The following is a 14,789-nucleotide window of genomic DNA, read 5'->3' on the forward strand; positions in this document are numbered from 1 at the left end:
AGTCATGGGGAAAGGGAGTAGGGGGACTGAAAATGAGCAAGATATGTTGTATGCATGTACCAATTTCCCCAAATGAACACCATTATTCTGTACTACAAACATGAACTAAAAATAAAAAGTGGGGAGCAAAGTTGAGGGCTAACTTGGAAAAGAACAAGGTCATAAAAGATAAAAAAAAAAGCTGTGGAAATGTTCCAGATGTAAGGAAGCTGAAGAAACATGACAATCAAATTCAATACCTGATAGCCCTCCCTCACCACAATCCTGGATCCTGTGTTGGAGGAAAAGATGGTCATGAATGACATGAAAGACATTATGGGGTCAATTAAAAAAATGGAATTAGAAAAAAAATTGAATTAGAACAAAAGACTAAGTAAGTGTCATGTTGATATTAATAATTCTATCATGATTACATAAGAGACTGTCTCTCTTCTGAGGGAAATACATGCTGAAGTATGTAAGGGTAAATGTACATAGTGTAACTTATCCTCAAATAGTCTAGAAAAACTGTGTGTGTGTGTGTGTGTGTGTGTGTGTGTGTGTGTGTAGAGAAGATAGGCAAACATATAAATAAGGAAAATGAAGTAAATGTTTATAATAAGTGAATCTGAATAAACATATACATATGTTATTTGTATTGGTTTTATTCTTGCAACTTTTCTCAAAGTTTGAAAATAAAGTATTTTTAACTCATGTGTGGACAAGATTTTACATTCGTGATATTTCCATTTAGCTGCTACATTTCCATCTATCTCTATCTTCATTAATCATCTTCTGAGCACTGCTTTTTAAAAGTTATACAGATTAGAGAAATGGGCATAATATTTTGTCTAAATATGATAGTTCTGTTGCTATTATGGGCTACTGGACTCTTTTAGAATATTTTGCTGAGTTTACACACCTATAATATTCAACAACGGAACTTAAAAAATTGGGATATAACTATGAATGTCCATTTTGTATCTGTGTATTCAAAGTGGTTGGGATAGATACATAGTTGCATTCTCTTAATGAATAGAATGATTTGTTCTAATGGCGTTTGTAAGTAGGATCACAAGTCTGCATCTTGTACAGCAATTAACCACTAAGAAGAATATATGCAGTGTATTATTTGTTGAAACTGTACTTTCGATTTGATTTGAAACTGTCTCATTGCTATATGTTTATCAATAAAACTTTGAAAAGAAAAAAAATTAAATATGATAGTTTAATTCAGTTTCAAAGGGAAGGACATAAACATATAAAAAGGTGAAAATAATAAAGGCTGAAGGCCAAGTGAATAATAATGGCAAAAGAGAAGGCAAAATAGAAATTCAGAGCTTTATAGAAGAGACAGAACTTGAATGAGGAATTTGCACAAGAGCTGGATCTAGAAATGAGCAGAAGAGAAAAGGGGGCACTGCAAGTGCAGGGTGTGGTGGGAGTCCAGGCAACAAAGTGGGCAAGCACCCCAGGTCATGCACAGTGTGATTTAAGAAGTTTCATTGAGACTGGGGTGTCAATGATCAGGGTGGATCCAGATGTTGATCAGGATCAACTATAGATACCTGGAGGTGTCAGATTATGGAGTTTCGACTTAATTTCAGAGGTCGGCAAGCAGTAGTCTCTCTGAAAAGCTGAGATCTTTTTGCTGCTTCTACACAGCACAGCGAAAGCTAGGAGTAGGCTCTGTCAATGCTCATGAAGGAACACCAAGAAGGCGTCAATGTCTGGAAAACATTTCCGTCGTAGATTCCACCATTCAAGAATCCATTTGAAAACAGAGTTGTCTTTCAGAAGTTAATTTGATGCTTCGTATTCACAATTTGGTATGCTTTAATCAGTCAGTCATATCTTGCTTTTAACACGTGGTTGTTTTCAACTGTTGTCAACCACATTGAGGAAATGGAAATTGTTAAAAGTGGATGGAGAGCAGTAATTTTAGAGAATTGTGAGAGGAAGGTCTGAGAGAACATGTGGTCAGTAATATAGTTATGGTATATCATAATTAATGGTAACTAGATACCATTAGTTAAGGCAATTAATACTATCTATTATTACAAAACATTTCTATTTCTCATTCATTCAAGTCACAGTCTGGTAAGAGTGGGCCAGCTTTCCTTTGTAGCTCTCTTCCAATCAGTGACTCAGGAATCCAAGTAGCTGCTATCTTGTGATGTTGCCACCAGAAACACATGACTTCCTTGATCAGTGCAACTCTCAAACTTCCCGAGGTGGGGACCATAAAGTGTAGTGAGAAGGTAAAGAAATAAAGACAAGATACAGAAGCCTGGAATCAGGGGGTGGGGCTTTCTAGTTGGTGAATAGAACTGCTCAACAACTTCAGTACACTTATTTATACATGCAGCAAGTTGATGTCAGATGAAACCTCTCTGCCTAGCAACTACTTCACCCCTCATGTTCCATGTTCTTGGTCCTGAAACACCTGTTCACTTGGGGCTCTGTGCTCTCAGCTCTGCACATGTAAACAACCTCTAGCTCAGCTACTCAGAAACATATGTCCTCCAAAATCACCACACAACAGCAAGATTGAGGGGGATGATCAGGCCAGGATTTTGGTGACCAGGTTCAGAGATGATGTTAATCACTTCTTCCCATATGCCAGAGCAAAAGCATGTGGATTCAGCCAGACTGTAAGAGGTACTAGAATACATAGTTGTGCTATGTACCTGAGAGGAATGGAACTGTAAGTGTCCTAGCTTATAGGTCCCTCAATAGCTGACCTTGAAATAAAGATACAGGCACTAATCAGTGAGCTAGGTCCCTCTTGAATGAGGCAGGAGAATCATGAGTTTGAGGTCAGCCTATTCTACCTGAGCTCAAGGTTATGCTCAACTACATGGTAAAACCCTACCTTCAAAACACAGAGAGAGAGAGAGAGAGAGAGAGAGAGAGAGAGAGAGAGAGAGAGAGAGAGAGAGAAAGTTTAGGTGAACAGGAATCTCAAGAAAGCAGGAAAGGGAAGTAAGCCAATACAATATTGCACTAATGAGCACACTCTGGGCACCTCAGGCTCAATTCCCTTGGGGGTTTCTGGGATAAACCATAAATCAAGATTATCTGTAGAACAAGAATCTATAAAACAAACCTTCAGTTGTTCCCTCTAAGAAGTCAAGAAACTGAGCTATTTATCTACCAACCCCTGCCCTTCATCACTGAGGGCTGATCCCTGGAAAATTAACTCTGCCATCTGGTAAGCAGGTCAAGCAGGAGGCAGTGGACAGTGAAAGTCCTCAGGAAGAGTCATATGTGCTTCCCTGTAAAGCAGGTATATGTGTATGGAGCAGGAAATACTGAAGGCCTGTGAAAGGGACATCAGCAACATGTGCTAACGTGAACAGAGACCAGTAGCTTCCAGGCTGTCTCTGCCTCACTGATTACTCTCAGTGCTTTTTAGAGGACGGAATACAGCCTAAAGCCACATCTCTGGGGTATATCCTAGAACTTCAGTTTAAACAAGTTACCCAGATGGGTTCAAGATAGTGTACAATAAATGAGCACTTGGAAATGCCTCCCATTCTCTCCTCAAATCTTTATCATTTCACTACTTTCAAAACTGTTCTAGGACTTGGGAGATAGATCAGTATTCTAAGTGACTGCCTGGCAAGTGCAAGGACCATGCCTGTAATCCTAACGCTAGGGAGGCTGAGACAAGAGGATCACTATGAGTCTGAGTTGTGTAGTGAGACCCTGTATCAGATAGATAGATAGATAGATAGATAGATAGATAGATAGATGATAGATAGATAGATAGATAGATAGATAGATGATAGATAGATAAATTTTTAAAAACCTGTTCTCTGTAAGGTCACCACCAACCTCCCACTTCAAATCTCATGGTCTCTTCAAGTCCTTGACTTAGCTGTTTGCTAGATGTTACTACATAAAACAAGATGATCTTGTACAGCAATTAACCAGTAGGAAGAATGTATGCAATGTGTTAATTATTGAAACTGTCCTACCAATTTGGTTTGAAACTGTCTTATTGCTATTTGTTTCTCAATAAAATTATGGAAAAAAAGAAGATATAATGATTATAAATAATTTTTAAAAACAAGATGAACATGAAGATGAAGCATTCTTCTTTCTTCTTGGACTCCCTGCCCTCCTAGTACTTTCCATGCTTTTCTGGATGTTCTCACTACACCTTGTAAACAAGCATCTCACTCTCCTTGGAGGCCGACAGTTGATTCTGGTCACCACACCCAGACTTTGAAAAGAAGCAAGAAGTGGTAAAATAATTTATTGGTAATGCTGACCGGAGATATATGCTGAGAATTATCAGGCTTCATGGTCAATTAGTTATATCTGCCTTGAGTGTCAGCATAAGGTAGGCTAAATTCAGATACTACTCAGCTCTGTTAATAGATTTTGTTGAAGTTGTCACCTTCCGTGACCTCCTTTGACAATCTCAGCCATTCCCAAGGTGTTAACTATTATTCCTATTTACGCAATACCAAAATATACATTTCTATCCAAGACTTCCCTCCAAAGGTCTAAAAACCCCATTTTTACAACATGATGGCATGTTAACTTTGATATTCATTTTCTCCTTACACTCTCTTTTGTCTACATTCTGCATATTGCATAATAGCTCACTCACCTTTCAAGACATCCCGGCTTAAAACTTTGGTAGTATCTTCATTTCTTTAATATTTCCTGATCACTTTCCCCTATTACTTATCATAGTGCTCAGTAAATTGTATGAGAATTAGTTGCTTACTCTTCTCTGCCCTAAAACACTTTGGATTTTTTGAATAAAAGAACCAGATCTTATTCATCTTATGTCTTCAGCAACAAGAACTGCTTTTTGCACAAAGTAGACACTAAGTATTAGCCTGATGATATAGTGACATAGATAATATGTAGATACACATGTGGTGGGTTAACTAATGGTCAACTGTAACAACCAGCTTAACTGAATCAGTGTGGTTCTAGAAGTGGAAGGCCCACCTGAGGATTGTTGCCAAGCATAAAAGGAAAACTGGAGGGGAAGATGGTGTGCTGCTGATTGTCCTAGAGATGCTCATCACCTTGATTTTCCTGAGGTAAACTCAGCTGTTCTCTTCATCTGAGGAGTTCAGGTCCTTTTGGTCCCTGAGGACAGCTGTGGTTCTCTTTAGGGAAGCTCTAGTCCTAAACTTGAGCATCACTGCCTGGTTCCAGTGCAGATCTCTCAGCTTGCTGAAACAGATCCTTCACCCTGTTGGTGCAGACTTTGCAACTTCCACCTTTGGGTCATCCCAGTGCAGACCTTGATCAGACCTTCATGAGACATTGTCATGGGCTCTCAGCCTCCAGCTAGACTAGTGGAGGACACTGCCATGGGCTCTAGGCCTCAGCTGGACTCATGCAGGACATTGCTAAGGGATCCAGGCCCTAAGCTGGATTGTTTGGGTCTCTATTGTGTGGATGGATCTCTTGCACTCTTCTGCATTTGACTTTTTGGTTGAATACTATAAAATAATCCTATAAATTATGTGTACTCCATTAAACCTATTCCCTTGCAAACCCTGACTGTTGTTATGGGTTGCTCAGCATAGGAACAAATCATAGACCAAATTGGAATTTGAAAGAGCCTTTTTAGACTAAGCTCAAGACCATCAGTCAGTTCTCACACAGGAAAAGACTGATCGGCCTCTAATCCAAGGAGCAAGGGGTTTTTAAAGCAAAAAACTACATCCAATCTGGCAAACAAATTTGTCATCTAACACAGAACAGCACCTTCAGGGACAGCGTGACCATTACTCAACATACATTCTTTCTTGGAGCATTGTTCAGTTTTGGTTTAATGTACATCTGCATTGCTGTGGTCTTGACTACCACAGCAACACATTCCAGTTGGCTAGCAACACCTTAGTTATTTTGTACAGTTAGAAACATTTTGACCTTTGTTTTGATTTATTTTGTAGGTCTATTCCAGGTGCTCTCAGTATATTGATGATTTATTGATGGTACACCAAGCCTCCTTGCAGTCTTACAAGGAAGCAGGGTCACAGAAAGTTGAGCAGAGCAATTTTTTCACATTAGTTTAACATTAACTCATCACAACTATAACACATATTATATCTTATTTAATTATAAGTTATATGTATTTTTCCTTAACTGTGCAACTTGTTCACCCCATAGTTTTAATCAATCACCAAGCTCTGTCTACTCAATTACTCCCTCCATATACCCTTGTAATATTTACACAGAGAACTATCCCAGGAAAACCCATAGGGACATAAAATAGATCTGTGTTGCCACACGTTTGGAGGAAGAGGGATGGAAAATGACTACTGATAGTCACAGAGTTTCTTTCTAGGGTAATGAAAATATTCTAGATTTAGTACTGATGGTTGCACAACCTTATGAAAATACTAAAATTCACCGAACTGTAAACTCTAACATGGTAAATTTGATGGTATATGAACTGACATGTCAGAGTTGACATATGAAAGTGATGACATCAGATTTATATCCTTTGTTTACACTGATTTTGAGACTTTAAATGAACATTCTTAAATATGAATTTAGAAAAGATTAAAATTATCCCTTTAAAATTACTTTTCTTTAAAATGTCATGTCTGTGTATGTAGTGAATGTTAAATTCTTTGCCAAGTTGTCCAGGCTCTTTCTGAGCATGCTTTGACAGACATTCACTTCTCACTTTCTATTACTGTCCATCCCTGACTTCAGCTACTTCAGATTTCTCTATTTCCTGAACATTCCATAGGTTTCCTGTCTCAGAGTCTTTGTTCCCTGCTCCTCACATTCACCTCTTTCTTTTTCTCTGTCATACCCAGCCCTACCTCCAGGATTATTTCCAGTGCTAGAGCAAACCTCACTTCTTCAAATTGACAATTGAAATGTTTTTTTCTCTCTCTCTCTCTCTCTCTCTCTAGATTTGTTAATACTTTGGTTGGCATCTGTTTTAATAGCATTAACACCTTGCTCCTGTGTTTTATAATCACGGACATATTTTACTGAGCCAATTCACCTTTGATTCCTTTAATATCCACAGCAGTTAGAGCAGATAGTCCATAAAATTTTGCTTAATTTTTGGATTTTGTGTGTGTGCTTTTGAAACAAGGTCATGCTATGCAGTTCAGTCTGGCCTTGAGCTCACTTTGTAGCCAAGGCTGGTCTCAAATTCTCAACGACCCTCTTGCCTCAGCCTCCCAAGTGCTGGGAGTACAGGCATGCACTACCATACCCAGCTTTGGCTAAAATTTTTAGGGAAAAAAATGCAAGTCCATACTTATATATTGGGACAATCAACACATATTTAGAGGTGGCATACTATATGTCGGACAGTATTATCCAGGTCAAAAAGTATCTTTTCTCTCTGAAAATATGTATGGTCTTGTTATGTTGTAAGTGTGGATTCAAACTCCTGGTTGCAATGACTCTCCTGTTTCAGCCTCTTGAGTAGTATATTTCTATAATTTTATTCATGTAGGATATACACAGAATGTGCACAAATCCTAAGTATACACCATTATGGCATTTTACATATCTGTATACCCATGTAACCACCACCCACATCAAAAGATAGAATATTTTCAGCACCCCAATCTCCCTCCAGACCAGTATCTTCTTGCCCACAGGAAACCAGTAGTCTTACCCTCATAGATGAATCTTGCCTTCTTTAAATGGAATCACAAGGTATAAAATTTAGTGCCTGGCTGCTGTTGTGCATCTGCATTTCTGTGAAATTCATCTATGTGGTTGTGTGTAACAATAGTTTACTCTTTTTATTATACAATTATGAAATAGTATTTGGTTGAATATTCCATGATTTATTCATTTTCCTATCAATGGGCATGATTTTGGTCCCAGTTTAGGACTTTTATGAATCAAACTAAATACTCATACATAGCATTTGGCATATATAAGCACTTATTTCTCTTGAACTCTACCTTGGAATGGAATTGGTAGGTTATAGGTGGCTTTAGTAGATGCTTCCCAACAACTACACCAGGGGAGTGATGCCAACTTACACTCTCACCAACAACATATAAAACAATTTTTTTTAATCTGATAATGAAAATAGTGATGTAGAGAGTTAAGATTGGTGATGATGCTACTTTGGGTTGGGTGGTCAGGTAGGGTGAAATATAAACATGAGACATGAATGACAAGAAGAATTTGGCCATGTACAAGTCAAGAGAAGATCATCTCAGGCAGTGGGTGAGATCACAAAGGCCCTTGGTCAGGAAATAACAACCTGTTTAAGGAACACAAAAGAATCTGATGGCCTCGGAGTAAGTAGGGGAGTGAAAGCAACAGACTGTTACTGAGCCAGCTGCCACACCAGGTGAATGGAGCATAATTCTGTAGAGAATTTATGGTATTAAATACATGCTTCAGAACTGTTCCACTCAAGAGACAAGAGGGCTAGGGGATTTATCTACTCTATCTTTCTTCATCACTGAAGCACAATATGGGACATGCACAACTCTTAGAAGAGATTTATTTTGGCTCAGTTTGTGGAGGTTTCAGTTCATAATTACTTGCTCCCAGAAAGGGCAGCATAGAAAAGGGACAATGCAGAAGAAAAACAAAAAGATTAAGGAAAGAGTGACACAGTTAAATCCTTCCAGAAGATGTCCCCAGTGACCCACTCCTACTGACCAGACTTCACCTCCTTAATCACATTTGGCTATAAACTCAAGTGTGGACAAATCCATTAAAGAGTATCACATTCCCATGATCCAATAACCTTATGGGTAAGTAAGGGCTTTAGTGAACCTCTAGATATAAACCTTAACATTACCAACACCCAGTCATTGGTTAAGGATTGCTACTGACAGATTTGAGGTGTGGATGCTAACACCCCAGAAGCATTTATTTAGTTCAAAAGTCTGTGAGTTGGCAATTTAGGCTGGGCTCACATGGGTGGTGCTTCTGATCTCAACTGAATTCACAACTCACTCATGAGTCTTGTAGTCAGCTGCAGCTCAGCTGATCTAGAATAACCTCAGCTGCAATGACTAGAGTGACTCAGTTCTGCTCTTCATATCACATCTTCCAGCAGAATAACATGGGCGTGCTCTCAAGCAAACACAAAAGAAGAGAAAGTGAATGAAAAACACTCAAGGCCTGGACTCAGAACTGACCCACCATCATCTCCACTACATTATTTTGCCCAAACAAGTCATAAGGCCATGCCAGATTCAAGAGGAGAGAAAAACAATACTTACTCTTCAATGAATGAAATTCCAAGTTTACATGATAAAGGATGTGGACACAGGAAGAGGTGAAAGACTAAGGCCATTAATGCAATTTATTATACTTTAGTACTTGCCTTTTGATTTATAAGATTAAATATATTTTGAACATCAATCATACTTTGCTAAAGTGGTTTTAAAAAGAAGATTGGCCTGGGTGTGGTAGTGCACACCTGTAATCCCAGCACTCTGTAAAGTGAAGTTGGAAGATTACAAGTTTGAGCCCATCCCAGGCAACTTATTAACTTAGCAAGACTGTGCCTCAAAATAAAAAAAGGCCTAGGGTGTAGCTCAGTATGAGGTCCTAGGTTCAATCCCAGTACTGAGAAGGAGAAAGGGAGTGGGAAGGAGAGAGGAAGAAGAAGAGGAAGAAGGAAGAGGACAATGAGGAGGAGGAGACTGAGTATCTCTTCCCCTCCCTTTTCAGTTTAAAGCTTCTGTGCCTTAAAATACTCGAATGTATAAGTAGCACTTCATTACTAGGTTTTACTTTGACAATTTCCATATACATGTAAATAATAAAAAAGATCATAGAAAGTATGATTTCACCCATAAATGTCTCATGCAGACATTAAAAACAAGGTTATTAGTCACCAACATAAGATTCATCTTGAAGACAAGTTAGATAACATCATAACCTTGAAGTTGATTTCATATTAGAGAAAAGAATGTTATTTCTCTATATGATGTCTTTAAAGGAAGAGTGGCAGCACAAGGGGTACGTACATTGTGTGTCACTTATGAAAGGGAACAAAGGAGCCACCACTATTACCACCATTGCCATGGCCATATCATATTACATCAGGATGGAGGAGGGTACTGAACTGGCTTTTCACACAGGGTGTCTCCTCATAAGACATCTCTGCCAATGACATCAGCAGGAACATTGAGTACAGAGTGTCCACAGGAGAGAATGTACAAAATATTCAAGCTGATGAGGATCCTGTGAATCAAATGGCCCTGCTGTGCTCTGCTCAACACTATTTCTGTCTTACATGAGGTTTGTGTCCTGAATTTGATTTACTAGCTATAGCACCATTCACCCACAGTGTAGTGTGTGGATTCAGCATGGGGCTCCAATTAGGAACTGAAAATGCACTACTGGGCACTTGAAGCATAATGATGTGAAACAGGTATAAACCTGGAGACAGGAAGAAGGATGTGAAGGTAGTACATTTCTAATGTCCTGGTAATGGAGAAAGGGCAATGCAGAATGGTACTTAAAGAGGCAGGTTATCCAGATGATCTCAGGTTTGAGTCAAGGCTTTGTCACTGCTCACTGCATGACTTTGGCCTCTCTATGCCTGTTTGTTCATCTAAAAAGATGGAACTACTGTGTAAGCAATTTCAATAGTTTAGTGGAGGGAGAAATTCCTATGTAAGAGCACTTTGAAACTAGGCAGTCAGGAAACATAAACTTCAAATTTAATATCCAAAAAGGACCTAGGAGATCATGTATTCAAGCCCCACAATCAGAAAATAAAAAACAAAGCCACATAAAAGGTAGAAATCCCTGTCAGTTATACCACAAGTAGGCATGTCAGAGCTGAAAAATCCAAGGATTTCTGAATCCAGCACCTTTTCACATCATCACTTCACCAGCACATCCCACTGTCTATTCTTGTTCACAAAACAGAGCAACAAGTCGGGTATGGTGATGCACCCATATAGCCCCAGCACTCAGGAGGCTGAGACAGCAGAATTGCTATGAGTTTGAGGCCAACCTAGGCTACACCGTGAATTCAAGAACAGCCTGAACCTTATAGCAAGACCTGTCTCAGGGGAAAAATTGCTTAAGTAACTAGCAGAGGATTTTCCCCTTTTCTCTGCACAGCCACAACTCAAGCACAGGGAACTGAAAGAATTTTCTAATAAAGCACTTGCTGCCTGCTCATTTTAATCTGCTGCAAGTGTCTCTGGGAAATAAAATATTGACAGGTTTGTCCAACAGCTGCTCAGCCTAGAGACCACAGCTTATTTTGGTCCATTTATGTTAACTCATCTGTCTTAAACTCTTTGTTAGTGACTCACCACATACTGCTACCAAAAATATGCACCAAAATCCAAGAATCATTCATATGAAGGGCAAATCTTTTCCTTAAAATGTATTTCTGCCACCTTATTTTTATGAAGTTTTCCTTTCCTCCCACCTCCAGATCACATTTTCTTCTTTCCTTTCTTGCTTCTCCAGCTTTGATCACCTTCAGTAGCAAGGAAGCTAGGTGGTATGATAAGAGACTCCTAGAATGGTCATCAGAACACCTGCGTCTGGTATTGCCCCAGCATTCTTTAGCTGTAAAAACCTAGCAAGTGATAACTGGCAGGGAATTCATTTTTCTAACCCAAAATTTGAGAAGTTGTATTAGCTCTACAGTTCCCATCAGCATAGTGCCAAGAACATCTTTATTGCTTTCCCCTCAAGAATTCCAAGTTTGACGGATTTCCATTTCCCATGAAAACTGCCTTTTAAAATTAAAAATTAAGATCCCTCATTTTCTACTAATTGTATATATAAACAGCCTAATTAATATATACTAGAATTAATAAATAAGTAGAAAATAAATAAGTAGAAAATAAAAATATTTAAAGGATTAAACTGAGGTATTTACCAAAATTGCTACTGTTTCTAATACTGTGCCCAGACTTATCTTGTGAAAATATGCCATCTTTGTTAGACTTACTGAAATATTGAAAACAGTTCATATATTATGTTGTAGGCTTAAAAATAGACAGACGGGGGAAGTATACAATACACACCAACTTCAGAATGATCCTAACTTCCAGGGAGAAGGAAAAGAAAGGAGATTAAGAAAGTGGCCTCCATGTGTATCTGTAATAGCTCACTTACGGTCTGGCACAAAAACAGGAAGCTGTTAACACATTAAATTTGAGTTGATACGTGACTGTCAAAGATTAGAATTATTCTTTTTATTTTTGAAATATTTAAAAATTAAGTAGATGTAAAATAATCTTATCAGTGGAAATTTATACAATACTGGTGGCAGTGTACAATGATATAACCACTTTAGAAATTTGGCAGTTTCTTAAAAAGTTAAACTTATGCCTACCATATGATTTAGCAATTCCCTTCCAAGGTATAGATCCAAGATGCATGAATACATACTTTCACCAAAAAGGACATGTACAAGAATGCATATACCAGCTATCTTCAAAATAACCAAAAAAGAAATAGCCAAAATGTCCATCAGTAAGTGAAAGGATAAACTGATTGTGATATATTCATACAATGAAATACTACTTAACCATAAAATGGAGAAAAAATTTCATCCAGTAATATAAATTAAGCTCAAAAAACATGCTGAGCCAAAGAAGCCAGACACATGCTGAGCGATTATATTTGCATTAAGTTCTAAACCAGGCAAAAGAAATTCACAGTGATACTAACCAGAGCAGCAATTACTACTGTGGAGGAAGTTTGCCTGGAAAGAGGCACCAGGCAGTTTCTGGAGTGAGAAACAGCTTGAGGAAATATCTTGATTGGGGTGATTGATTACATAGTCATTTACATTTTCAAAAAATCTTCAACTTGTACATTTAAGAGTTGTACATTTTACAGCATATCAATTGTACTGCAATTGTGAAAACAATCTAAAGCCTATAAACTCATGTCCTATTTTCATGGACTCTCAGGACTGGGGACCTAAGGCCAGGAACCAGTTTTGGATTCAGGAGACCTGCATTCATGTTTATCACTGAACAACATAGGTATTCACTTTCTATATTGTTCTTCATTCATTACAAATGAGATCTTTCTTTGAGAATATCTTTCAAAGGTGATGATGTGTTCTAATGGAAATATGGGTTTCAGAAACAGTCGGAGCCTGGATTTGAGCCTGTGCTCCAGAGTTCACTGGCTGTGTGACTCTGGGCAAGGAAGTGACCTCCTTGAGTTTATTTTCTTAACCTTACACAGGAAAGTACAAAGCCTACTTCCCAGGGTTATTCGGAAGATTAAATTAGATCGCAAGCAAAAACATATTTCACACAGCCGACTTCAGCGCAGATGCTCCATACATTCTGGTTTCCTTTTCTTCCTTCCTTTACTTTTTATAGACCTCCACAGAATGGAAGCTTTATATCTCCTTCATCATCACAATTTCAATCCTGAGCATATAGCAACAGCTTCCTTGTTCCCCCTCACCGTGGCAAACCAAAGGGTCACTCTTGGGTTCTAACAAAGGGGCTGCTCCTCTAAGTACCATGATTTCAAAGATCCTACTCTGACCCAACCAAACCCCCTCTAGCCACAACCTTCCCCACAGAGCAGGAGTCAGTGGGATCAAGAGGCATCCAGAGCCCATACCCATTGCAATGGCATTTGGGGTACCAGGACCCCAGAACACTGTCCAAATGAACAAGAGCTTCCTGCTAGGGCTGACCTCAGCTCCTTTTATGGTCCATCTTCCCAAAAAAAACTACCATGAATGTGCACATCCTCAAGTCCAAGAAACCATCAAGGGCAACTGTTTGAGGGTTCAAAGATGGGACATAGAGACAGGGCCTTCATCCACATTTCACAGGACCCATTCCGGTGGTGGAAGGCTGCTGGACTGAAGAGAGGAAGGAAGACTGACCTCAGACCAGGCCCAGGAGCCGGAGCTGGTTCACATTATACCACTAAGTTCTGGTGCTGGCAGAACACTGAGAAGGCAAAGCATTCTAAATCTGGACATTGATTTCTAGTCCAACACAAATAAATATCAGCCAAGGTAAGATACAAAATGCATTATACGAATTTTAACATTTAAACAGATAGTCTATGGGCTTCCCTTTTTACTCTTGCCCTAGACTTCCCAAATGTCAGGAATAGGCCTACCCAGCATACTCCCTCTCAGACTTTTTCACCTGCTGTTCTTTTGCCAACAACACCCTCTCTTTCTTTAGTTTTCTAGCCATCATGGGTTTTTTTATTATTAACTTTATTGAGAAACAAATAGCAATGAGATAGTTTCAAAACCAATTAGTGGAACAGTTTCAATAATTAATACACTGCATACTGTTGTCTTCGTAGTGGTTATTCATAGTACAAGATGCAGACATGATATCCTGTCCAAACACTATTAGTACAAATCTTTCTTCTCGTTGAATTAAGAGAAAGTAGCTGTATATCTATCCTAACAATTTTGTATATACAGATACAAAACGGTCCTTCATTTGTATCCCCTTTTTTCATTTAGTTTAGTCAGAGATTAACCATCATGTTTTAAAGGGCTCTTCGAAGGGCTAAGAGAGTATCTCAGTTGCAATGCACATGCCTAAAATAGATGCCTAATCTTCATGCTTCTGTGCTTTTGTTACATTTTCTTTTTCCTATTACAGCTCACTGTGTTGTTTATTTTTCTGACTCCTTCATTAGATTATAAATTCCAAGCCATCAGATATATTTCTGCCTTGTTTACTATTGTATTCTCAGGATCCAAAATAGTGTCTAGTACATAGAAGGGGTTAAGGAATCCATGTATTGAATTAATGCATGAGTGATTTCAAGTCTCAGGCTTTATTCCCTATTCTGATTGTAGTTTTTGAGAATATAAAAACACAGAGAGAGAGAGA

The sequence above is a fragment of the Octodon degus genome, unplaced genomic scaffold, assembly GCF_000260255.1.
Source record: "Octodon degus isolate 3935 unplaced genomic scaffold, OctDeg1.0 scaffold00010, whole genome shotgun sequence".
Lineage (NCBI taxonomy): Eukaryota > Metazoa > Chordata > Mammalia > Rodentia > Octodontidae > Octodon > Octodon degus.